Source organism: Schistocerca americana, chromosome 2, assembly GCF_021461395.2.
Source record: "Schistocerca americana isolate TAMUIC-IGC-003095 chromosome 2, iqSchAmer2.1, whole genome shotgun sequence".
NCBI lineage: Eukaryota > Metazoa > Arthropoda > Insecta > Orthoptera > Acrididae > Schistocerca > Schistocerca americana.
In genome coordinates this window covers 978,140,512-978,168,511 of record NC_060120.1, presented here as the reverse complement: position 1 = coordinate 978,168,511, position 28,000 = coordinate 978,140,512, and the positions used below count along the sequence as shown (strand labels likewise).

General features: G+C 40.5%; 1 long non-coding RNA gene across 1 annotated transcript; it reads left to right on the top strand.

Moving 5' to 3' along the window:
• Window positions 1-16: 16 nt before the first annotated feature.
• Window positions 17-27,937, top strand: LOC124596415. The gene is made up of 2 exons (XR_006978295.1): window positions 17-118; window positions 27,776-27,937. It is a non-coding gene; the product is annotated as an uncharacterized LOC124596415 (long non-coding RNA).
• Window positions 27,938-28,000: the final 63 nt, after the last annotated feature.

The following is a 28,000-nucleotide window of genomic DNA, read 5'->3' as shown; positions in this document are numbered from 1 at the left end:
GTTGAATTGGGCTGACTAGTCCCTTGCAGCGACAGCAGATGGCTCCCCAAGCGCGCACATGGCGATATTTGTTGCCGCCGCTCTACACTACTACCTGTCGACTGAGAAAATGTTGAGGGTAAGTAATTAAAGTCAGTCAATCACGAAGCCAGATGCGTGATGGAATGTCTTGCCTTCTTTGTATGACGAACAAAGTGTAGCTGCCCTTCCTCTATTGCACAACACTGAATTTCCCATCGTTTTCTGTAAGTTTTGCGGTTAAAAGTGCACAAGTTGGTACGAAATAAAGAAGTAGCATATGAAGAATAGTTGATTCGAACATTTTTCTTCATTGTATTTAGCCAAGTTTTCCTGTCAGTCAGTCACGATCATCAGTATCAAAAAGCAATACGCTGCTTGGAAAATAATTGTAGAATAATATCCACTTTCCCCAAAAATTTCGTTGACACCTATTATGTTTATAGGTTATTTACAAAACCTTCACTAACTATTGCGTCAAACACTAAAACTATGTTTTGCCATATCAACCAAGTGTCCTTTTTTTTCTGCAATTGAAAATCGTGCTGCGTAAATTGACTTTGCTGGTATTAAGAATTTATTTGCCAACGAAATATCCCTTTGGGTTTGTAATTACATAAGGTATTTATAATATGCATGTTTCTTCTAAAGTTTGCGCCTGTCGCTGTGTTGATCAACAAAATAATTATCTTGGGCATAATGATGATTTTTTATTTTACCACATGCAGTTGTAAAAAGTGTGAATAAATTTGCAATAAAATAGTCCATAATGTCATAAGTTTCCGTGTTCTGAAGCATACTCTATCACTATCACCACAACACACTTAGGCAGCACTCAGATATTATTCAGGATGTCATATGGCACAATAAAGATAATTTCATTATTAAATTTTAAAACCTAACAGTAAAAGAATATATTTTAAAACCATTTCCATATTCGCATTAATATTAATGTAGAACTAAAAACTGATTATAAATAATATTCTAGTTTCCCTTCCAAGACCAAGAATAAATAAAATTTTCATTGAATCCACTTTTGAGCAAGCAACATAAAGTTGTCCGTGAGATAAGTTGATCTCATGTTCATTGTGTAGTAAGTAATCAAGAACTCTCCCACCGAACAATTTCAAACACATGATTGCTTTACAGATAAGTCTATATGTTAAATATTGATGCTATGCATGTAAGTGAGAGAAGTTTAGAAATTGTTTGAAACTACATATAAAATTTTTTGGAAATTCTTAATTCTCTCATTATCAAACACTAGTTGAGTATAGTCTGACTAACTCACACTCCGTATTAAGCAAAGGTTAGTTTTTGACTCATCTCAATGTTGATGATATCATATGTCCCGAACTACGCATGATACAATGTTACAATTGTATATGCACATTCAGTGGTAGAGGCAGATGGGGTAAAGTGACCACTTGAAAGCAAAATTTTCACCAAACCATTGGTATTGATAGAAATTTTTGAATCTATATGTTATAACGTATCACACCAAATATTTTTCAGTTAAAGAGAAAATAATATATAGGAAATTTGTGCAATTTTCTGAAGGCTTACATCATAAACTTTTTCCTCTTTATATTGGGTAATATGTCTAGTGTTATCACAACAGCATCCCATGTTTGTTGGTCCAATTTCTGTATGTTTGTATAAATTAATGAATTAATTCCGAATCAACACAGAGTGATAGAATGGTGGATGGTAGCTTCATATATAAAAGAGTTTACGAGTTAATCTGACCTGTAGTATTGATGTTTAACACAGGGAAGTAACTTCACTCATCTTGGGGTAAACATCTTTGTCACTTTCCCCGATCTGACACTATGTCGGCATTAGTGACTCACAGATGAAATCATCAGACAGACACTCTGTATATTTGTAGACCACATTATATTTTTTAACATTGTTGTTGTAAAACAGTATTGCTCCATGTATAAGTGATATAACAGTAGTAATGTTAATGACTTACCTTTCATTAGACAACTGAGAATCAGAAGAGTTTTTGCCAAAGTATAACAAAGCAAGTTTCCTCTGGCAAACTCACTGACAACAATGATGGACTATATTAGAACTAGTTTGACCAGTTCTCGACACAGGCAGCAGGGCTGTTCAAAGTAAAAAATATGCAATGTTCATTTTGTTGTTTGAATCTTGTTTCTAATTTAGTTAGTTTCTGGGGATCATTTCTGTAATTAATCATAATGGTGTGAAGTGAGTCATTTTATATTTACATTACACGCTGGTACATAAATTTGGCTCGCTACAGTTTGACTATTAACAATTTTATTTATTTTATTTTCTTTTCTTTTCTTTAAATACAGTTGTGAGTTAGTAATTCCTACCCATGATATCTACCTATGATCTACACATTACAAAAGTAGAAATTCTACTTCGGTACAGGATGAGTTGACAAGGAGAAACACTTTCAGTATGTATTTTTAATTTTTGTGTGTGTGTGTCAGACATTCTATATCATTGGGTTAGTGATAAAAAAAATTTTGTGGCAGGATTGTGCTCCATTATTATGGCATAGACAACCTTAATGTAAAGTATTGAATGTCATTTTTTTCCCTCTGGTATTGTAATTATGTACATCATTGTTCAAGAAACTTCCAGCAATTTTTGACTGATGAACACTTTGTCTTAACAATGAGTTACCCCAGAATATTAAGCCATATGACATTACTGATGAAGATACATAGTATGTGTCACCTTACTCATTTGTCTCTCTTCAAGATCTGCAATGATTTTAAGTGCAAATGTGGCTCAAGTAAGTTGCTTTAGGAGTTCCAAAATGTGGTTTTTCCAATTTCAATATGGAAACCTACAATTTTTGAAGTTTCCGCCATAGTTATTATTTCCTCAACATGTGTTAGACATATTGGTGTAGTACCTGTAGATGTACAGAACTTATATTTTTTTAAATTGGGAATGAGACCATTCACAGAATACTGGTGTATGATACTTTCAAACACATTTCCATTCCTCCTGTTGCTGTATGAATGTATGTATGTATGTATGTATGGATGGATGGATGGATGGATGGATTTGTTGTAGTACTAGTGTTACCTGCAACAAGAACTAATTCTGCTTGTATGTTATATGGAAGATCATTCAAATATATGAGAATCGATAGGGGACCCCAAGATTGAGCCTTGGGGTGCCCCAAACATCATCATTTCTTCCCAGTCAGAAGTATCTCGCTTGATTACATTGTTTGAGTGTCTGACTGCAGTTTTCTGTATTGTTTCTGTTAGATATGACATTATCAATTGGAAGGCTATTCCATCAATTCCATAATACTGTGATTCACACAATCAAATGTGATAGATAGGTCACAGAAATACCAACTGGTGCGATTTTGTTATTTAGTACTTGGAAAATTTGGCTAGTGAATGTATAAATGGCCTTCTCAGCTGAGCAAATCTTCTGAAATCCAAAATGTGATTTACTGAAAATGTTGTTGTTGCTCAGGTAGGAGACTATTCAACAAAAATGTTGAAAAAATGATGTCAGTAGTGAAACAGGTTGGTAGTTACCGAAATCTTTCCTACCACCTTTCTTATAGACAGGTTTAATGATGTCATATTTCAAACTCTATGGAAAAATACCTTGAGTTACTGATGTATTACATATTTCAGAGAAGACGATGCATACTATATGGGAACAAGTCTTAAGTACTCTTTAGGAAACACCATCAAATCCAGGTGACCTTTTAATTTTGAGAACATATATTTTTCTTCATTTCAGAAGGAGAAATAGGTGGTACACCCATATGATTGAATTTTATAGAAGTTTTTGTTCGGCATACGCCATGGATTTTTCTTTTGCACTGCTTGTTTCTAAATTTTTTGTTACATTTAAGAAATGATTATTCAAAATATGTGCTACTTGTGATTGATCACTTGTAGCCCTTCCATTTAAATTCATATTGATGTTATTTTACAAAGACTTTTTTTTTTCAAATTTTGATTAGTTGTTGTAGTGTGCAGTGATTCCAGGATCTTTACTTGTTCTTGCCGACAGATACATTTCCTGTTACGAAATTTATTAGCTAATTGTGAGTTCTTTGACAAGAGCTGTATTAGCTATAGCTACACACCTATTAGTAACATGGAAATTTGTGCTGGACCGGGACTAGAACCAAGATTTCCCACGTATTGCAAGTGGTTGTCTTAACCCTTTCACCTGTCCGTGCTTGCTGGCCTGACCAGTCCAAACCTCCATATGCCACACTGTCTACATAACCTAATGCTTGCAACATTACTTGGATTCATGCAATAAGGCGATAGATCAATGCCAGTATTGTCATTTTGCCTGTCTAGGCACAAAATTTATTTTACAATGTTGGGAGGAACAGACATTGTAGAATACGACACATTTCACAAGATACTTCAATGCCTCTAGTGCTCCATGGTTTATACATGGCCCTTTAATGTCCTTTATGATTAGCTTGTATGTGGAATGCTGTTTATAGATTATGATATGAATTTATCATGGAATAGGTTAAATTTTATATCATTTGGTGCATTATAAATTTCATCCATCGTCTGTTGTAAACTACTCTTACTCATGTTTGTCCTGGAATCATTAACCATTCTCACTGATTTCCAGTGATGAGTATATATGTACACACACACACACACACACACACACACACACACACACACAGTGCTGCGGGGGGAGGTGGGACGATGTGCTGGGCAGGTACTGGAGCATAGGGCTAGAACATGGGGTCATGCGCACGTGCAAGGGCAACGGTCCTGCATGTTGACCAATGACAGCACTGGAGAGGAGGATGACATCGTCATCTTTGTGTCATCAGCAGCAGGCAGGTCCCAGTGAGGAGCAAACAGGGCTGGATCCACTGGTGATGAAGGCTGAGGCAGTGATAGTGAAGGGATCAATATAGGCAGCTTGACTGCTACAGCAGGCAGTGGTATTGGATCCAACCAAAACCTTGCACCCACACCTGCGATCCTGGTGTGAAGCGGATGGATGAACCCGACCACTGCAGGTGCAGCACAGGTCACAGAAGGTGGAGGAGCGTGCATGGCTGTCAGACAGGCTCAGCTTCCCTGGAGGTGTGAAGTGAAAGGTGCTCAGAAAACTGAGAAGTGCATCATCTGGTGAAGAAACCACAACAAACTTATTCATTTGGGACTTGGAATGTATGCACTATTCTTTCTCCCTCGCCATTTGGTTGAGGGTTGAATGACAGAGTCGTAATATGACAAATGCCACAAAAGATATGAGAAATGAACTGGGGCCCATTATTGGAAATTAAAGGTTGAAGGCAACCCCGCAATAGAAAAATTCCCCCAAAAGCGTATGAATTGAGACCTCAGCTGACGTAGACACACACCAGAGAATGTAAGGAAACCAGGAAAATGCATCCACAACCAAGAGCCAATAAGAATTCAAGAAAGGACCTGCAAAGTCAATAGGAATGCATTCCCATGGTGGCAGGGAGTGGGCCAGGGGGGCAGGGACCCTGGAGCTGCCTATTGTCAGGCACACTGTGCGCAAGCCACAACAAAATCAACAGTTTTGCCATCAATCATTTGCCAAAAAACAAGTCACCCAGCTAACAGTTTAGTGCATGAAACTCCCCAATGGTACTGGTGGAGAAGGCATAGAACCTTGCACCATAACACAGGGGGAATGACTACTTTGGGAGAGAGGTCTTCTGTGGACAAAAGGGTCCAAAGCCCAACCTGGCAGTTTACATGAGCAGCCCTGTTGAACAAACCAAACCACCTAGCAGAGAACCGGTTCAGCGGCAACGGAAGCTGATGTACACGAGCTCATAATTGGGAAACCCTCAACTGCAGCCTTCGTTTCACTGTCAAGATGGAGCAAAGCAATTCTTCATAATCAAATTTGGAATCAGGACCCACAGGAAGGCAGGACAAGATGGCCACATTGGCCAAATATGGGTTTTGTATTTGTAGTAAGACAAGAACAGTGCCCAGCATTGTAGGTGGCGTGCTGCCTGGTAAGGCAAGGAAGTGTGAGGGTTAAACAAGGAAACGAAGTGTTTATGGTCAGTAATAAGGTGAAACTTGGTGCCACACAAAAAATGTAAAATTTCCGGAGAGCATAGGCAATAGCCTCTTTCTCCAGTTGAGAGTAACACTGCTGGGCACGAGTGAGAGATTAAGAGGTGAAAGCAACAGGTCCTTCAGAGTCGTTGGCACTTTGGTGCAGCAGGACTGCTCCAAAGTGGGACTGTTAGGCATCAGTCACCAAAACTATGTGCTGGTCCAAAAAGAACATAGCTAAATATGGGGCCATGAGTAGTTTGGATTTCATCATTTGAAAAGCATGTTCGTAATCCGGTCTCCAGCAGCTTGCATAACAAGGCGTGCTACAGGTGGGCCAGTGTGAACACCTCATGCAGGAATTTATGGTAGTAGACTGTCTTCCCTACGAAGACCTGAAGCTCCTTCGTGGACAAGGGGCGAGGCAGAGACATAACACCAGAGATGTGGCCTGGCGGAGGGCTTGTGGACTGTTCTGTATAAGACAGAAAACAGTGCACAAATTTTTCAAGTGATCAGCTGTGTATGAGCCATGACAACAATAGCATCCAGATAATTAATGCATCCCTGGGCAGGCACAGTCAGTTCCTCTGAAAATTGTTGGTAAATAGCAGGGGCACTAGCAACACCAAAACAAGGCACAAATATTGATAGAGACCAAAAAGAGTATTCAAAACAAGAACCTGCTGAGACTCTTCAATCACAGGAACCTTCAGATATGCTTCAAACGAATCAGTTTAGAAAAGTACTGGCCACCAGATATTTTTACCAAACAGTTACTTGTCACATGGGAGAGGATACATATCCACAATCGACTGCTGAAGTCACCACAGAGGCGAAGTTTCCCAGACGGCTTCCGAACTACAACCAGTAGAGATGGCCATCCACTAGCTGTAACAGGTTGCACCACCCCTAGAGATTGAAGTCTATCCATTTCTGCTTGCACTTGATCTTCCAGGGCGATTGGAATAGGATGCTCATGACAAAAACAAGGCCGACCCATTGATTTCAAGGAAATATGAGCAAAGAAATTTGTAGTAAAACCTATACCTTCCAAAAACAAGTCCAGAAACTCCTCACACAGTGTTTCCAATTGAGAATTCAGTAACAGATCAGACATAAGGTGAACTGCATCGGTGATAGAAAATCCAAATGCCTGAGATGAATCCAACCAGAACAAGTTCTCAACACTCGCAACCACCAAAAATGTAATGGAATGGATCACTGACATGTAAGAGGCATATGCCATAAATGGTCCCAACAGTGCAATGTTCTCTTTGTTGTAGCTGACCATCTCCCATGTACCGGTGTTAATGGTTGCAAGCCTAAGCTCACATAGGTTTGAGAATTCAGTAATGTCACTCCAGCAGCTGTGTCGACCTGCAGCCAGAGCACTTGTTGAAAACACTTGGCTCATTAAACAACTTGGGAGAAGTCACAAGCGTTGGAATCACACTGTCTACGTCCATGGCAGTGAAGTTTGGCTGACCAGGCCCTGTGTGGATGGTTTGGTTTCTTGTGGCATCGGTAGAATTCAACTCGTGCCGCTATGATGTGTTCATTTGCAATGGTAGCTGGACAATAAACTGCACATTTCATAAAGATTAAGATCTGCTGGTTCTTGTAAAGGGGCAAGCTGACAAAGTAATTGATACATTTTAGGTGGAATCCACAAGAGGAAGAAGGCTTTGCACAAATACTGGTCTGTCATACTGAAAGCCAAAGAAATGCTGTCAAAGCCATTTTTCATTAGCTTCCCAATCCTCAGCTGAATCATCATATTGGAGAAAAAGTGAGTAGTGCACTGGTATTATGGTACACTGTCTGTTAAGGGAAGCCGACAAAGTGGTCACTGCTGAAATAAGCTGTTCAATCAGTGGCGTCCATACTGATTAACTTGATGAAACTGCACGTACAGACTTCATATGCGGAAACCGATCCAAGTAACACAAATATGGCTTTATTTATAAATCTCTTGTGAATGCACACATTACAAGACACAAAACATGGGTGTGAATGGTACAACTAGATGAATGTAAAGAGGGCCAGTCAACACTGCTACACACACACACACACACACACACGCACACACACAGAGAGAGAGAGAGAAATCTCTCAGGATTGAAACAAATCTTCAGTTTAGGAAAGAAATTAAACAGCACAATTCTAGCACACTGGATCACCAATCACAGCTATCAATTATAAATTTTCACCAATCACCAGAAATTTTATCTCCACCAAGTTGTATCTCAGTCCTAGGTAATTGCATTGATGAATTAAAGTCACCCAACCCAGTTGACATAATCTGCCTCTCTGAACACCATGTGACCACTGGTATAGGAACTAGGCCTAAGCACAATGAGAAACTCAGACAGGAGAGTACTGCAAATGTTAGAATAAGGAAAGGTTCTCATAAAAGTATAATTAAAAATAATGTAAGTGTATTTCATCAAAATATTGGGAGTTTAAAGAATAAAGTAGATGAGCTTCTGGTTTGTTTAGAAGATTTAGAAGCTGAGAATGAAATAGATATACTATGCCTGTCTGAGCATCACATTGTTACTGATATGGATAAGGTAAATGTAAGTGGTTATAAGCTCTCTGCACATGTAATGAGAGAAAATATGGAGAAAGGAGGAGTTGCCATATATGTCAAAAGTTATCATTGTGCAAAAAGTATAGAAACAAAAAAGTTTTGTGTAGAGAAACATATAGAAGCATGTGCCTGTGAGCTTAAATTAAATAAAGGCACATTTATAATTGTAACTGTATATAGGTCCCCATCAGGAAATTTTCATCTATTTCTGAAAAATTTGGACTCCTTGTTGTGCTATCTGTCAGACAGGGGGAAGCAAATTATTATTTGTGGGGACTTCAATGTAGATTCTCTGAAAGAGGGTAATAGGAAAAATGACCTTGAAGTATTACTCGGTTCTTTCAATTTGACACCCGTCATTGATTTTCCTACTCGGGTGGTAAAGGATAGCAGCTCAGTGATAGATAACTTCTTTATAGACCAAGATAAGTTTAACCAGATAAATGCTCAGCCTGTTGAGAATGGTCTTTCTGATCATGGTGCACAGCTAGTTACAATATATGACATAGCTCCATTCAGCAATACTAAACAGTCCTCCAAAGTAGTACGTTCAGTCAACGATTTAACAATTGCAAATTTCAGGGAAAGCCTACAGCAGTTAGACTGGGATGAGGTGTACCGTGAACCTGATGCCAATTTAAAATATAATTTATTTCATGACATTTTTGTAAATGCATTTGAAAACTGCTTCCCCAAGAAAATAGTTAAATATACTCGTAAGAATCCTTGTAACAAACCATGGCTTACTAAGGGTATAAAAATATCTTGTAACCGGAAAAGGGAAATGTATCTGACGGCAAGAAGGAGTAGTGACCCAGAAACTATCAAAAATTATAAAAACTACTGTGTTATATTAAGAAAAGTTATTAAAAAATCCAGGAGTATGTGTATCATGTCTGAAATCAGCAACTCTGATAATAAAATTAAAACAATTTGGAATATTATTAAAAGAGAAACAGGTCAACCAAGAGCAGAGGAAGACAGTATTACCATCAGATTGAATGAAAACTTTACGAACAAAAAGTCAGAAGTTGAAAATATTTTTAATAATCATTTTCTAAATGTTGTGGATATAGTAGGATCCAGGTGTTCATTAGAAGATGCTAGGCTGTTAATGGAAGAGGCCATACCTATGCAATTTGATACAATTGAAATCTCACCCACTTCTCCCTCTGAAATTAGGAAAATAATAAACTTACTTAAAAGCAAAAACTCACATGGAATTGATGGCATTTCCAGCAAAATACTAAAAGCTTGTTCTCAACAGATAAGTAAGATTCTCAGCCACCTGTGTAATAGCTCTCTGGAACAGGGCATTTTCCCTGATAGACTGAAATATGCTATTGTTATACCTTTGCATAAAAAGGGGGATAGATCTGATGTCAACAATTACCGTCCAATCTCCCTTCTAACAGCTTTATCCAAAATTTTTGAGAAAGTAATGTATTCAAGAGTAGCTTCGCATATCTGTAAAAATGAAGTACTAACAAAATGTCAGTTTGGTTTCCAGAAAGGTTTTTCAACAGAAAATGCCATATATGCTTTCACCAGTCAAATTTTGAATGATCTGAATAACCGAACACCACCCATTGGGATTTTTTGTGATCTCTCAAAGGCTTTTGATTGTGTAAATCATGAAATTCTGCTAGACAAGCTCAAGTATTGTGGCATGAGTGGGACAGTGCACAAATGGTTTAATTCGTACCTAACTGGAAGAGTGCAGAAAGTTGAAATAAGTAGTTCTCGTAACACGCAAAGATCAGCACATTCCTCAAACTGGGGAACAATCAAGAATGGGGTTCCACAAGGGTCAGTCTTGGGTCCTTTGTTGTTCTTATTATATATTAATGACTTACCATTCTATATTCATGAAGAGGCAAAGTTAGTTCTCTTTGCTGATGATACAAGTATAGTAATCACACCTGAGAAACAAGAATTAACTGATGAAATTGTCAATACTGTCTTTCAGAAAATTACTAAGTGGTTCCTTGTAAACGGACTCTCACTGAATTTTGATAAGACACAGTACATACAGTTCCGTACAGTGAATGGTATGACGCCATTAATAAATATAGACCTTAATCAGAAGCATATAGCTAAGGTAGAATATTCCAAATTTTTAGGTATGTCCATTGATGAGAGATTAAATTGGAAGAAACACATTGATGATCTGCTGAAACGTTTGAGTTCAGCTACTTATGCAATAAGGGTCATTGCAAATTTTGGTGATAAACATCTTAGTAAATTAGCTTACTACGCCTATTTTCACTCATTGCTTTCATATGGCATCATATTTTGGGGTAATTCATCACTGAGGAATAAAGTATTTATTGCACAAAAGCGTGTAATCAGAATAATAGCTGGAGTCCACCCAAGATCATCCTGCAGACATTTATTTAAGGATCTAGGGATATTCACAGTAGCTTCTCAGTATATATACTCTCTTATGAAATTTGTTATTAGCAACCAAACCCAATTCAAAAGTAATAGCAGTGTGCATAACTACAATACCAGGAGAAAGGACGATCTTCACTATTCAAGATTAAATCTAACTTTGGCACAGAAAGGGGTGAATTATACTGGCACTAAAGTCTTTGGTCACTTACCTAATAGTATCAAAAGTCTGACAGATAACCAACAAGTATTTAAGAAGAAATTAAAAGAATTTCTGAATGACAACTCCTTCTATTCCATAGAGGAATTTTTAGATATAAATTAAGAAAAAAAAATATTAAAAAAATAAAAATAAAAAATAAAGAAAAACAAAAAACACAAAAAATAAAGTTGTTATATTAACTTAAGTATGTTGTTAAATTAACCTAATTATGTCATGTATTGGAAAATTCGACTCATTCCACATCATTACGAAATATCGTATTCATGATCCATGGAACTAGTATTAATCTAATCTAATCTAGAGAGAGAGAGAGAGAGAGAGAGAGAGAGAGAGAGAGAGAGAGAGAGAGAGAGAGAGAGAGTCACTGGTAGATAGTGCAGCCTCCCACAAGGTGGCGTCTAGCAGCTCCCCTGTGCTGATACAGTTGATAGGCAATTCAAACACACACACAAGTGGGGTGACACCACGCTCAGCGCGCACACACTAATAGCAGGATGATTGTTAGACAGCTACCTTATTTATCATACTTATTACTCAATCATCTAATATCCTGAAGAAATCAGCTAACCTTGGTTGTCAGTGCAGTCTTAAGCATTTTGTGGGGTTCTTCTGTTACTGTAAGTTCTTTCACAACAGGCTGCATGAATCCTGCTTATAACCTAAAAAAAAAAAAAAAAAAAAAAAAAAAAAAAAAAAAAAAAAAAAAAAGGTACCCCTCGGGAACCAGTAACAACAGGGATCTTTCTTTGCATGATGGTGTGCCCCCTCCCCCCATACACTTTCTGCAAGAAGCTCAACCGACCTGTCTTTCCCCCTCTTATTCAGGTTTAAGCTGTGTGTAGAATATCACCATCTCCCAATTGTAGCAACAGATGCTGCACTCAAATGCAGCTTTATTTCAGTCAGCAGCAGCCTCCTCAACTCTGTGTTCATAAGGCTCACAACTATGTTAACCTGGGGCTGGTAATAGCAGTCCAGGACCTCTGTAAAACTCGCACTTCTATGTGAAGTCGCTACTCCTATTTCATATATACATTGAAGCACCAAAGAAACTGCTATAGGCATGTGTATTCAAATACAGGGATATGTAAACAGGTAGAAAATGACGCTGTGATCGGCAATGCCTACATAAGACAGCAATTGTGTGGCACAGTTGTTAGATCGGTTACTGTTGCTACAATGTAAGGTTATGAAGAATTAAGTGAAGTTGGTGTTATAGTCAGCGAACGAGCGATGGGACACAGCATCTCCAAGGTAGCGATGAATTGGGGATTTTCTCATATGACCATTTCACGAGTGTACCTTGAATATCAGGAATCTACTAAAACATCAAATCTCCAACATCGCTGTGACTGGAAAAAGACCCTGCAAGAACAGGACCAACAATGATTGAAGAGAATCATTCAGTGTGACAGAAGTGCAACTGTTCCAAAAATTGCTGCCTATTTCAGTGCGGGGGCATCAACAAGTGTCAGCATGTGAACCATTCAACGAGATGTCATTGATGTGGGCTTTTGGAGCCAAAGGCCCACTCGTGTACCTACATTGGACTGTTACGGCTGAAAACAAGTTGCCTGGTCGTACGAATCTTGTTTCAAATTGTATCGAGCAGATGGACGTGTGTATACTTATGGAGACAACTTCATGAATCCATGGACCCTGCATGTCAGCAGAGGAGTGTTTTCAAGCTGGTGGAGGCTCTGTAACAGTGTGGGGCATGTACAGATGGAGTGATATGGGACCCCTGATATGTCTAGCTATGACTCTGACAGGTGACACGTAGGTAAACATCCTGTCTGATCACCTGCATGCATTCATGTCCGTTGTACATTCCAATGGACTTGGGCAATTCCAGCACGACAGTGTGACACCGAACATGTCTAGAATTGCTACAGAGTGGCTCAAGGAACATTCTTCTGATTTTAAACACTTCCACTGCCCACCAAACTCCCCAGACATGAACATTATTGAGCATATCTGGGATGCCTTGCAGGATTCATAGTGTCAATTCCCTCCAACATTACCTTGGACATTAGTCGAGTCCATGCCACGCCATGCTCATGGGGGCCCTACACAATATTAGGAAGGTATACCAGTTTCTTTGGCTCTTCAGCGTATAGTGCAGTTCGAGGAACTGCCTTTTCACACACTGACCATGACTGAGACCTAAACCTGAATCTGACATTAAGTTTCCTAACATACCCGCAACAGTATTAAGTCTACATATGCGTCGTCCATGTTCTGCCATTCCCATGTCACTACTTATTAGGGCATCTTTCCCCTTCATTTTGTATGAAGCAGAGGAAGAATGAGTGCAAAAATGTTCATGAACGTGCTGTAATTAGTCTGATGTCTTTGTGACCCATAGGGAATCCCATGTAGGAGAATATTTCTAGATTCTTTACGTAAAACTCGTTCTTGAAACGTCTTGAGTAGGATTTTGCAGGATAATTGGTATCTGTCTTTGAGTGTCTGCCGGTTCAGGTTTTTCGATGTTTATAGGTGTTAGCATGGGCAAAACAAACCTTCCACCATTCATACTTCCCTTCCTTGTATACATTCAAAATCCACTGTTTGTCCTATTTGGTATGGATCCCACTCACCAGACCAAATTTCTAGACTGGGTCACATAAGTCTTATCAAAGTGAGCTCATATGCAGGCGGGTTACATTTTGCAGGTAAGTTGTTAGGAAGATTTCTGCTAACGGCTGGTAAAATGGTTGTTTATTGAAGCACTACAGTTTTGCTGCCTAAAGGCACATTTTCAGGTGCAACTTACACGGTAAAGAGTGATGTACAGTGTCACCACTTTTTGTATATTAAAGTTAATAAAGGAATGTCTAAAATGTGCTAACAATAGGCATACCCACCCTCATCGCTCCCAGTCCAAATTCGATTCAGTGAATACTGCCAATGCTAAGGCAAACGAAAGGTAGCAAAGACATGCTCCATTAATTTAGGACAAATTGCTGATAGGTGAACCTTGCAGTCAGTGTGTTTTAAAATTTCCTGCATCTAAAAATAAAAGAGAAGGCCGGATTGACAATTAAAAATTGCCATAGCTAACATAATTAATCGCAGCACTGTGCAAATTACTGTGTGGAACATATCAGGTGGCAGTGTCTTACCAGTGTGACAGCAGAGCAACCCAGTGTTGTACAAAGTAAAAGCAGCCCACATCCTTCAAATTCTGATGAGTTATTCAACGTGAACTGTGCATACATGTTAGCAGCACACTAATGCAAAGAGGGACCCAGCATGCCTTTGAACAGTCGCAGATTCCCAGAATATAAAACGGTTTGATTTTCCATAGTCAGCAACCTACTTTACCCTACATGATCATTCCATTACATATTCTACAAATTATAATACCCAGGTATTTGGATGAGTTGATTGATCCTAATAGTGACTGATTGATATTATAGTCACAGGGTATTATGTTCTTCCATTTTTTGAAGTGCACAACTTTGCATGTTTGAACATTAAAAGCATGTTGCCAGTCTTCGCGCCACTTTGAAATTGAACCAAGATCAGACTCAATATTTGTGTAGCTTTTTTTAGGTAGCACTTCATGCTGGAAAATTGTATTATCTGCAGAAAGTCTCAGCATACTACCACGCCTATCTTTGACCCCTGTATATACTCACAAATGACTAGTCTGGACATTAGCACCTTTGATATTGAAGGAAAGGGAAAAAAAAACTAAGACAACCAAAAGTGAACAAGGCATTAGACTGTGGTGGAATTCCAGAATCTCTTGTACAGCAAAGCATCTCATGTGACTGAAGGAGAGCACGAGTCACTCCTGTTTCTATAGTGGTTAATAGATTGGATACACAAATGTATAGACCAGTATCACTGATGTTGATCTGTTGCAGGATCCTAGAGCACACTTCAAGTTCAAACATTATGACGTTCCTGGAGGAAAACAAGATTCTCTCAGAGAATCAGCACAGATTCAGGAAAAAACAGTTGTATGGAACAGCTTGCTCCATTCATATTTGACATCTTGCAAACCGTAGATGCAGAGGAACAGGTAGATTCTGTCTTCCCATGTATCTGAAAGTTGTGAGACAGTGTACCACATCAATTACCCACCAAGATGCAGTCACATAGAGTATCATCAAGGATAAGTGACCCCAAGGAAACATAAAAGGACCTCTAATGTTTTCAGTACACACAAATGATTTATCAGGTAGGATCAACAATACTATAAGCTTATTTGCTGATGATGCAGTTGTGCACTGGAAAGTACTGTTATTGGGCAGTCATAGAGTATTTGCAGAAAGAGTTGTTCAAAAGTTCCTTATGATATAATGAAAGAGAACTCTTACTTAAATGTGGATAAATGCAAGATAATGTCTACAGCAAAGAGAAAGAACTGGTAGTGCCTGACTGCAAAGCTAGTGTGACATCTTGAGTACATCAGATTGTGTAACAAGCACTTCAGGAATGGTGAAAATTACACAAACATCAAAAATCATGTAGCATGGTGTTACCATTTGGAATCCAAGAAATACTGCATCTCCCTGGCTGCCTTGACCCTGGCTTTCAGGTTATCTGAGAAAAATGAGAGTTGGGTTTTGTATGATTGATGTTTTCAGAATCAATGCTGGTTAGCATTAAGGAGGTTGTAGTGTTCAAGATAGCTCTTTATGTTTGCATTCAAAAAATGTTTGACAATTTTGTAGCAGATAAATGTCATATTTATGTAGGGTAAGTTTGTGGATCACTTCTGTTCTCCTACTTCGAGACAGATGTGACCTGTGCCTTTTTTCTTTCTTTCTTTTCTATTCCTGGATGCAGTTGTTTGTTCAGGGGCCAGTGGTACATCACAGTTGAGAGGAGGGCCTAATAAATTTGTGAATTATGGGCAGAATCTTATAGGGACTCTGTTGGACCCTGGGATGTGTTCAGTTTTAGCAGCTTCAGTTGTTTCATAACTTTATTGACACTTATATTTGTATATCACTTATCTTTGCAGTGGTGCGAGACATGAGAATTAAACTGGTGCAGTCAGTACTTCTGGATTTTCCTTTGTAAAATGCCATTGAAAAGTGGAATTAGCATTTCTGCTTTCACTTTGGTACCCTCAGTTTCAGTTCATGCATCACCTGTGGGTGCCGGAACACTAATTTTTGCGTCAGTGATAACCTTTACATAAGACAAGAACTCCTTTGGGGTTTGCAGGACATATTACAATGAGATCTTGCTACAGTAGTCACTGAATACTTCACGAATCGCCCTTGTGACAGCCAAACACATTTCATTTATTACCACTATGTCTATACTCTTAAGAGCTCTTGGCCATGGCAAGAGTCTTGCCGCACCCGTGGGAGAGGAGTGTACATTTGGGTATCTGTGTAGTTGTGCATGTGAATGGGTTTACTTACTAGAAAAAGAGAGATAGCCAGAAAACTAGTGTGAATGATATTTTCTGTTACTTGTTTCTGTGCTCCACACTTCAATCTGCTGTAGATGGGTCGTTGCCTCTCCCATATTTTATGTTTTGCTCCATTTAGGAAGTTCATTTATTGATGTCTATAGTCTCGAACTGTGTTTTACAACTATTCTGCAGTAGTCTCTGTATTTTAAAGTTTCTTTGCAGAGAGAGACTGTTTGTCCAGAAGCGTCCCTCTACTATGAACTATTTTACTAGGCACACATCTGCCCAGTGCTTCCACATCTACATCCATAGTTTGCAACCCACAGTCAAATGAACAACAGAGGGTACTTCCCATTGGGCCATGGATTAGGGTTTCTTCCCGTTCTTTTCACTAATGTAGCAGTGAAAGAATACTGCTGAAATGCCTCTTTGCATGCAGTAATAAGTTTTCAACATTGTCTTCACAGTCAGTGTTTAATAGTGAACTCAGTAAGCTGATAGCCATGGGATGCTGTGTGTGTGTGTGTGTGTGTGTGTGTGTGTGTGTTTTTTTCCCCCTGAAGTGCTCAGTTTAAATACTTCTGAACATTTAAAATAAGTGCCAATTGATGTACCACTGGAAATCTTAACAAAACCTTAATAAAAATTTATACAGCTTCTTTTGCATAGTACTTAATTATAAATAACCGTTTCATCTGCAAAAACTCTTAAGATTATTATTGATATGGTCTTTTGGTTCATTAATATACAGTAAGAACAGCAAGGGTCCTAACACATTCCCTGAAGCCCATCTACATGTGTTGTTAACTCTCCATCCAGGATACATGCTGCTTCCCCCATAACCAGAAATCCTCAGTCCAGTCACAAATTTAATTTTATACCTCATTTGAATATGCATTGGTCTTTATTTTCTAGAATCAAGTAATACAGCAGCTACTTGATGGCCATGACAAATTTAAGGATGTCGAGATATACCAAGATGGAATAACTGCAGTTGCTATAATACCACTCCTAATATAAATAATGTTTTATAATAATGTTATATGACGTATCAATTCCTTGTTCAAGTAGAATTTTTTTAACCTGTATGGTTTACAGAAAGCCAATGACATCAGCATCAGTAACTCATTTAGAAAAATATTCTTTAATGAAATGTCCAAAATTTGCAATTAACTAAAACCACACGTGCTTCAAAATTTGACCCAGCCAATAATTTTAGGATTGATATGCCTTATTTGAAAGGCAACACCTGTCTATCTAAAGAACATATTACGTTTTCTGAAAACTGCAAGATGCAAAAGTTATCATTATTTGAAATTATTGATTTTTAAAATGTTTCAGTCGTAAAATGTAATCCTTTCAAAATTTCAGTGTTATTGCTGTGTAGCCCTAATTTTCCTTATTCCAAAAGGAAAAAAAGTATAACTTTCCTAGAATAACATGTCAGTTTATGAAATATTTCAGTTAGAGAGTTTGCAGAAAATTCTTGGCTGGCTGTGTAGATCCCTCTGTATGATGAAACTACCATTACATACAATAGAACCATTATTTGTACCAATTATTAAACAAAAAGTATGTCTGCCTAATGAGTTTATGTATTTTTGTACTTTTTCTAACTTTGTTATTATATAAAATATAATAGCTACATGTTAACATTTTGTAATATGTCTTACCTGCATCTTGCAAGTGGTGTCTTGCACAAAGCTAAAGTCAGCCTGTAGTCGACATTCAACATGCAAGTTTCTAAGCCAGTCAGTTCAAACATTGTGTTACAGTTTGTTTGTTTAGTTATGTGTAGCCATCATTTAGTATGTGATGTTATGTGGCACTCTTTAATGATCTGTGTTACTATTACAAAGTAATCAGTGTGTAGAGTTTTTGTTAATCTGCGTTGATTATTGCCATTTGTTTGTGCACTTATTGACCTGTGACACAAGAATACTAATCTACAGCTGATCATAATCATGAACGATGATAATAATGTATACACGTGAAAATCTAATACTGTTAATCTTTGGTTGCCATTACATCTAATGTATTTCTGTCATGAGTAGGCATCCGCTCTATCTGTCCCTATTATTTTTCAAGGTGTCCCCTCTATCTGTTCCAGTTATTTTTTACATATAGCATATAATATTGTTTCATAGGATATCTCGTCATGCCTACCACTTACAAAACTGTATTGCAGTTGATTGTGAGATGATCATTGTCTCCTCCAATTATGACAGTATAATTAGGAAATGTGTGTATTAGCAAGTCGAGGTTTACTCTGAGATTTAGATTGGTAGTCGATAAATAGACCCAAGTATAAGTTTATGCACACCCTTGATGCTGAGTCCTGCACAAATCATCCCCAAACTGCTTTAATTTCCAGTTTGGTGGATTTGAGTTTCATGTCTGCTTTGAGGAATATGCCTCCATTTCCCAACAGTCAAGTATTCTTCCTTCATTTCCCAATAGTCACCCATTTTGATGTCATTTAGGTTAACAGGGATCTCACTGCTATCAAGTTTGGGTTTCAGTCAGGTTTTTGTATCTGCTATTATGTGAGCTCCACTGCTTTTACCCAAAGGTTCGCGCACCGGGACAAATTCTAAGTGTTCCCACAGCACCGTAACACTATCATGATTCACACCACTTGTTTTCAGTTAACCTGCTTACTTCCATAATAATCATTTCTTTTAACTCGTTACTGAATGTATTTTAAAAGGTAACTATCGTCAAATAAGGAAAATAACAAATTCAAACACAATTTTGTGATTTTACAAAGCATAATATAACTAATAATTAATTTTCTTAAATTATTGGGAACTCCCCCCCCCCCCCCCCCCCCCCCAAACGAATTTTTGAGGGGCCCCCATGGAGTCGCACCTGTGCTTGTGAATGTATAATGATGTAGGTGCCCTCATGACATTTGTGAGCTTCATGTTACAGAATCATAAACATTGATGTCACCATTATTAATTTATAATATTTGAGCGCTTTACAATACCAAATACCTGTAATTTACACTGATGAGCATTGTGACCACCTGCTTAAAGCTTGTTTGTTCATCTTTGGAATAAAATAAATCACTAATTCTGCATATCAGGGACCCGACAGTCTGTTGGTAGGTTTGTGGAGGTACATGGCATTAGATGTCTATGCACAGGTCGTGTAATTCAAAAGCAGAAATGCAAAGAAATTGCAGGGAGGCAGTAGGTTGGTTTACAGGTTGGGAAAACTTGAAAGGTGCCATAGAGTTGGCAGATTCATTATGAAGAGTGTGGTTTATTCAGGGCCTAAGTAATGATAGAATTAAGACAGTAGTGTGAAGCCGAGGAGATGAAACCGGTTTGACAGCAGCAGTGGAGTTAGCACTGCAAGAGGAAAGTGCAATATTATCAGTGAAAGAACGGGGAATGTTTAATCATGGAAGGGAAACAGTGAAGGGCTCAAAAGAAATTAAGGACTTAAAATGTTTCACGTGCAGTTTAATAGGTTGTATTGCCAGTAAATGTAGAAAGAATAAGCCAGAGGGCAGAGTATGGGTAACTGTTATAACCTTTAATCACTAATAAATTGCGTAGATATACAAAAGTAGAAACACTAGCGGGTTACATGTTACTAACTCCGTATCTGTCATTCGACTGCCGTGCCGTGACATGCGGCCGGCGCTGTTCATAGCCAGGTGGCGCTCCCGCGCTCGGCCGAGCTGCGGAGCGCCTCTATCGCCGTGTTCGCGTACTAACGTAGCGGCACTTTTGAATGTTGTGGCACTGTCACAACACTTTTCCCCCCTCGAAAAAAAAAACACTCACTTCCTTGGAGACACGGACAGTGCGGAGACATCCATGGCCTCTTGGGAGGCCCCGAGAAGATCCCGCGGAGAAACACGAGAGTATGGTCGAAAATGTCCAGGACGGAAGCTTGCGCGTGGAACGTGCCTTCTGGACGAGATGATGGGTGAAAACTCTGGAGCAGCATCAATAGGTGTCGTGGACCTGGGGGTGTGCTCCAGCGAGATGGGACCCGGAGAAGGCGGCGTCGCGACTGGGGCCGGTTCCGGCGTACTCGGAAGCGGTAGCGACGGCGGCGGCAGCAACACGCCCGGAAGATCGGCAGCAGTGACAGGACTGGCTTCTCGGGCTGGTGGAGACGAAAGAAGGGGCGGTGGTACCGGCGTGGCCACCACTCGTGGGCGCATCTGGTCGTAATGGCGAACAACCATGCCGTCGTCCGTACGTATTTCACAAAGCCGGCGGCCGCGAAGAGCCTGGACCACCCCTGGAATCCATTTAGGGCGAGATCCATACCCCCGTGCCCACACGTCGGCGCCCACCGGGTATTTTCCCGCACTAGGGGACACAGTACAAGGCCTGACAGGGTGAAGCAGGTGCAGTAGAGTGCGCGGTTGGCGGCCATGCAAGAGTTCAGCAGGGCTGCGATCACCCAGAGGCGTGAAGCGATAAGAACTCAGAAATTGCAACAGAGCGTCATCTGTGGAAAAATCACTAAGGAATTTTTTCATTTGGCTTTTGAAAGTGCGGACAAGGCGCTCGACCTCCCCATTCGATTGCGGATGGAAGGGCGGTGCTGTAACATGATGAATCCCTTGTCCAGTACAAAAATCACGGAAGGCCTGCGAAGAGAACTGAGGGCCATTGTCCGTGACAATCGTGGATGGAAGACCTTCTAGCGCGAAGATTTTGGACAAAGCCAGCGTCGTCGCCGCAGTGGTGGGCGACGGACATCGAACAACAAACGGAAACTTCGAGAAGGCGTCAATCAACAGTAGCCAATGAGTGCCGAGGAAGGGGCCGGCAAAGTCAGCGTGCACCCGTTCCCATGGCTGCGCCGGATCAGGCCACGGAGAGGGCAGAGTACGAGGCGCAGCCAGTTGTTGAACACACTGATCACATGCAGCGACCATGTGGGCGATGTCCGAATCAATACCGGGCCAATAAACGTGTCTGCGGGCCAGGGACTTAGTCCGAGAAATCCCCCAATGGCCCTCATGCAATAGTTTGAGAACATCTTTGCGAAGAGAGGCGGGCACCACAACCCGTGGAGATGCGCCATCCGTGGCCAGAAGAACAACACCCTCATGAACAGACAGACGAAGGCGCAAGGCATGGTAGTTGCGAAGGGGATCCGATGCCCGGCCCTTGGTCCTGTCCGGCCAACCCCCCTGAACAAAACCGATCACCTGATGCAGGACCGGGTCCCGCGCCGTAGCCGACGCGACCTGCGAACCTGTAAGTGGAAAACCCTCGACCGCACGACGTTCTTCCTCATCAATGTGGAAACAGAGTAGTTCATCTCGATCGAAAACCGGGTCGGGGCCCATCGGCAAACGCGACAACGCGTCAGCGTTGGCGTGCTGGGCCGTGGGGCGATAGTGAATCTCATAGTGAAAACGAGACAAGTATAAGGCCGAACGTTGCAGGCGGTGAGCTGCCTTATCCGGAAGCGACGCCGAGGGGCTGAACAGAGAGACCAGCGGCTTGTGGTCGGTGATGAGGTGAAACTTAGAACCATACAAAAAAACGCTGAACTTTTTGAGAGCATAAATGATAGCGAGCGCCTCCTTTTCTATTTGAGAGTAACGCCGTTGGGCATCGTTGAGGGTCTTGGAAGCGTAGGCGATGGGTCGTTCCGACCCATCCTCATACCGATGGGCGAGAACAGCCCCTAGGCCATACTGTGACGCGTCAGTCGCCAGAACCAAGTGCTGACCCGGACGGAATGTGGCAAGACAAGGCGCTGACTGCAAATGAGCCTTCAGGCGGACAAAAGCCTGCTCACACTCGGCGGACCAACAGAAAGGAACGTTTTTGCGTAACAGCTGATGCAGAGGATGAGCCACCGCCGCCGCGGAGGGAATGAATTTGTGATAATAAGCAACCTTGCCTAGAAACGCCTGAAGTTCTTTGACCGTAGACGGCCGGGGTAGAGCGGTAATGGCCGCAACGTGCTGTCGTAGAGGACGTATACCCTCACGGGACAAGTGGAAACCAAGATACACAACGGAGGATGGGAAGAACTGTGACTTGTCCAGATTACACTTCAACCCAGCTGAATGCAGAACCCGAAACAGGGAACGCAAATTGCGAAGGTGCTCCTCAGTGGAGGCCCCCGCGACAACAATGTCATCCAGGTAGTTGATGCAGCCGGGAACGGAAGCCGTGAGCTGTTCCAAAAACCACTGAAAAATGGCCGGCGCACTAGCGACGCCAAATGGTAACCGCTGGTACTGATACAACCCACAAGGAGTGTTGATGATGAGAAATTCCTTGGAAGATGCATCCAACGGCAACTGATGGTACGCCTCCGATAAGTCAAGTTTGGAAAAGAACTGGCCCCCAGCGAGCTTGGTAAATAACTCCTCAGGACGGGGAAGAGGATAAGTGTCAATGAGGCTTTAAGCGTTGACAGTGGATTTAAAATCACCACACAGTCGCAGACTCCCGTTTGGTTTAGAAACCACCACGATGGGCGATGCCCATTCGCTGGAGGTAACAGGAAGGAGAATCCCCGAAGCTGTTAACCTGTCTATCTCAGCTTTGACAAGTGCATGCAATGCCATCGGAATAGGGCGTGCCCGGAAAAACTTAGGGCGAGCCGTAGGTTTAAGAGTAATGTGGGCTTCAAAATCCTTGGCACGACCCAGACCAGCAGAGAACACGGACGAGAATTCAGAACACAAGCCATCCAGCTGTTGATATGGAATGTCCTCAGATATGAGGTGCACATCATCATCAATGGAGAACCCGAACAACTGGAAAGCATCATAACCGAACAGGTTTTCAGTGCCCGCATGATCCACCACATAAAACGTGAGGGGCCTAACAACAGACTTGTAGGCAGTGGAAGCATCAAACTGGCCAACGATAGGAATTTTCTGCTTATTATACGTTCGTAGATTTCGCGTAACTGGAGACAAGGGAGGGGAGCCCAACTCCAAATACGTGCGAGAATTAATGAGAGTTACTGCAGAGCCAGTGTCCACTTGCATGCGAATGTCTTTATCCAGAACACGAACAGTAACAAACAACTTATTCGTTTGAGAAAACACACAGTTAACATCCATGTCCGATCCCATCCTCGTCGCCAAAAAGTGTTATAACCTTTAATCACTAATAAATTGCGTGGATATACAAAAGTAGAAACACTAGCGGGTTACATGTTACTAACTCTGTATCTGTCATTCGACTGCCATGCCATGACATGCGGCCGGTGCCGTTCATAGCCAGGTGGCGCTCCCGCGCTCGGCCAAGCTGCGGAGCGCCTCTATCGCCGTGTTCGCGTACTAACGTAGCGGCACTTTTGAATGTCGTGGCACTGTCACAACAGTAACGACCAGTAAAGAGTTCACTAACTTTTGTTACGGATGTGACAAGCAGGATCACATGGACATGAAGTGTTGGGTAAAACTGAGGAAAGTAAATCCTATAGATGTCAGAGAATTTAAAAGAAATCACAGAGAAACTGATAGAGGTTTACGGGAATGGAGATGTCTGCAATAGAACCTACCGTTTAATTGTGACATTCTGTTCATGAGAATAAAAGACATAGTGTGCTTCAAGTCTAAGTAGCAGGGCCATTACACTGGCGATTTTCACAAAGGACCCTGGCTTGCCTGGAGGAAGGGCAGGGCGCCAGTGTCAAGTAAAACGGGCGATATGGTACAGGGAAACTAAAGAGCCGTAAGGCTGCACAGTCGGGTGTTGTTGCACTAAGCAAGCCCATGGTTAGGGTAATTTGACTGTGCAACATAAAATGGAAAATAATGTTCTAGTACTATATTGTGTAGACTTTAGAAAGTACTTAAAGTTATTGATAGATACAGGATCACAGTTGTGTTTGCTATAGAGAACAAGTATTCCAGTGAATAGTGCAGTTAGAGTAAATGAAGCAGAAAGACTTCTGTTGAATGGCATAATGAGTGAAGCGGTAAGTGCAATAGGTACAGTACAAATATATTGAAGTGTGGAAGGCAGCAGAAAAGTTGGACGAAAGTTTCATGTGTATGGGTCAGGACTAGTCATTCCATACGATGCTCTGATAGGTAGAAACTTCGGTTGTAAGACTACAAGGGTGAGACATACCTTTAATAGTGGAAGAGGAATCAGAAGGTTATGAATTCGAAATGGATCCAGAATCTGATCGGGAAATAGGTCCCTGAGAAGAAAAAATAATGTTAAGAGAGGAAGGCAAGGTGCCAGGACAGAGCAAAAAGCAAATAGTTATTCCCAGACAGGAAATGTACCTGAATTGTTAGTGAAAGTTCAAAAGGTTAAATGCATAGTGAGCATAGCGAATCTACCAGAGAGTAGAGTTCAGCTGCAGAATGTCAGATTACTGGCAGAGGAGCTGGAACCACTAGTAAAAATATGCAAAGTGAAAGGCAGCAAGCAAATCACCAGTGAAACAAAGTTGAGTGCATTAGAGAAGCAGCTAAGAGTAGAGCATTTAAATGCTAATTACTGTAGACAATGCATTTCCACTACTGAATATCTCTGATATTTTGGATCAATTAGGGCAAGCAAAATACTTCTTGACGCTTGATGTTACAAGCAGATATCATCAAGTATTGACGGGCCAGAAGGACAGTGACAAAATGGCCTTCAGTTCATTATCAGCATTGTGAATACAAGAGAATGCCGATGGGACTAAGGGGAGCCCAAATGTTTCCAGCAACTGATAAACACAGTCTTGGCAGGTTTGCATGGTTTGAAATGCTTTGTCTACCGAGACAATATAGTGTGATATGAAAGAAACTTGCAGGAGCATAATTAGAAGCTCCATGAAACCTTTGACAGTTTGTGAGAGCATAAATTGAAACTGCAGGGGATAAGTGTGTTTCCGAGGAAGGAAGTAATCTTCCTAGGTCATTGTATTACTGACAAGGGGATCTAGCCAGATACGCCAAAGATGGAGAAGGTAAAGCTTTTCCCACACCCAAGGACAACAAAAGAATTAGGATTTCTAGGGTTGATAGGGTACTACCAAAGATTTATTAAAAACTTAAGCAAAATTGCAAATCCGCTCCACAAGTTGTTAAAGAAAGGAGTGGAGTACCAATGAGACGAATGACAAAACAATGTGTTCGAACTGAAGGAGAAATTGATAAATCCTCCACTACTTCGTCCCCAACTTTTATGAAACTGTTTATTGTCACAATAGATGTTAGCAATGCAGCTTTGGGGACAGTATTGTTGCAAGGAAAGAAAGTTGGTAAAGACTTGCGCATTGCAGATGCTTCAAGAGCACTGAATAAAGCAGAACTAAACAATAGCACTACTGAAAGGGGATTGCTAGCTGTAGTATATGCAGTGAAACTGTTCCAACCGTACATATGTGGATTAATATTTACAGTGGTAACCGACCATAAGCTGTTCACTAGGATATTCAGTGTAAAGGGTCCAAGTTCGAGACTCCTGAAATGGAGACCGAAACTCGAAAAATACAATCATGAGGTAGTATACAAACCAGGGAGGTTAAACAGTGATGCAAATCCTCTGAGCAGAATAAAGTCTGAAGAGAAGGAAGACATAGAGACGAAACAGAACGTGGAGACAGTGTTGCAGAAGCAAGTGGGAAACGTTATCCCGTGAACGTGTGACAAGCATAGGTGTCACCAGAAATAGAAAAGGAAACAGATAGTGAAGAGGAAATTAGTCTTAAGGAGAAGGAGAACATACTTAGAGAAACACACAATAACCCCTTGGGAGGGCATCATGGAATGTTAGGACATTTAGGACGTTAGAAAGAATAAAGACTTACAAGCAGTGGCATGGAACGAAGCACAATATTGAAGATTAAATTTGGTGTTCATCCTGTCAGAAAAATAAGCGCATGCAACAAAAAATGAGAATGCTTTTAGAAATTACTGTCACAGCTAAGTTAGTGTTTGAGATATGTTCAATGGGCACTGTAGGTCCTCTAGGCTTATTAGGTTCAGGTAAGAGATACTTACTAACATTTCAGGAAGATTTAATTAAATTTACCCTAACAGTTCCACTTGAAAGGCAAGATGCCAAAATAGTAGCCAAAGCATTTGTGGAACATACAATATTAAGAATGGAATTCCATCAGTTCTTTTAACAGACCAAGAATCTAACAGTGCTGTGGAAAGAATTCACAGAACATTTGTTAAATATGTAAGGCATTTCGCCACAGGTGATCAAAGTTCATGGGACAAGTGGGTATCTTGCCCAGTTTTCGTGTTTAACAGTACATCACACAGCAGCACAGGGTACACTCCATTTGAATTACTGTACAGGCGAAATGTAAATATTCCATAAGTACTGCAACAGGAATCAATACAAGTAAGTTAAAATTACAAATCATATGTTAATAGGCTTCGAGAATTCAAGAGAATCAGTAGTAAAAAATAAAACTAGCATAGAACAGTATGAAAGGAAACAAAATCTAAAAGAATTCAAGGTAGGAAATAAAGTGTTACTGTATGATGAATCTGTTGTGGCTGTGCCCTCATATAATGTTTTGTCATTCCTGGCTGGATGAAGAGATGGTGGTATGATAAGTTGGTTGGCTGGTTTCCACTCACAACAACACAAAATGCACACATGGTTAAAATATACTTTATTGCAGGAACCAGTTGAGTATTTAATTTCAGTTATGTCCAAGCTGAAGTTCTTTGGTTAAATGACTAATGTTCCTTCACAGCTAGCTAGGGAGTGAAGCAACGAGACTATCATTGTGGAAGACTAGCACAGTGTGATGTATTGAGGTGCAATGCGAACCGAGCCTCGATGCGACGTACTGAGTTACGGACATTGAGACAGAGGCAGCAGCGGCATATGTGCATGCTGCCCAGGGGGTGTTAGCGGTGTGTAGCCTGTGGGCGTGTCTTGGTCTTGTCTTATCATAGGCATGCTTAATTCAGTGCCTGCTATGCAGTGTTTTCAAGTGCTGACCAGTATGCTGGTGAAGGCGTATGCCAGCACAGAATTGGTAAGATGTGGTAGATCTAGAAAGCTAGATTCACTGTGATGAGGGTGTGAAATAATGAAGGTTGATACTCCGAATGTAGTTATAAAGATTAAAAGAAACAAAGGTACATGCAAACAGACTAAAACAATTCTTTTAAATTTCAGGTACGGCACTTGGGTGAAGAATTGTCCAACTCGTCATAGTGATAGCAACATACACCAAATCTGCATCAGATTATGCATTGAATGGCTTTCAAATGACATAATTTCCAAGTTCTTCAGGGTTATACTATGATAATATAGGACAAATAAAGAGATACAGCACTACTTTGATAATTGTTACCTATGTAAATTTGGATTCCATAACAGAAAGCATTAAGACAGCAGAAA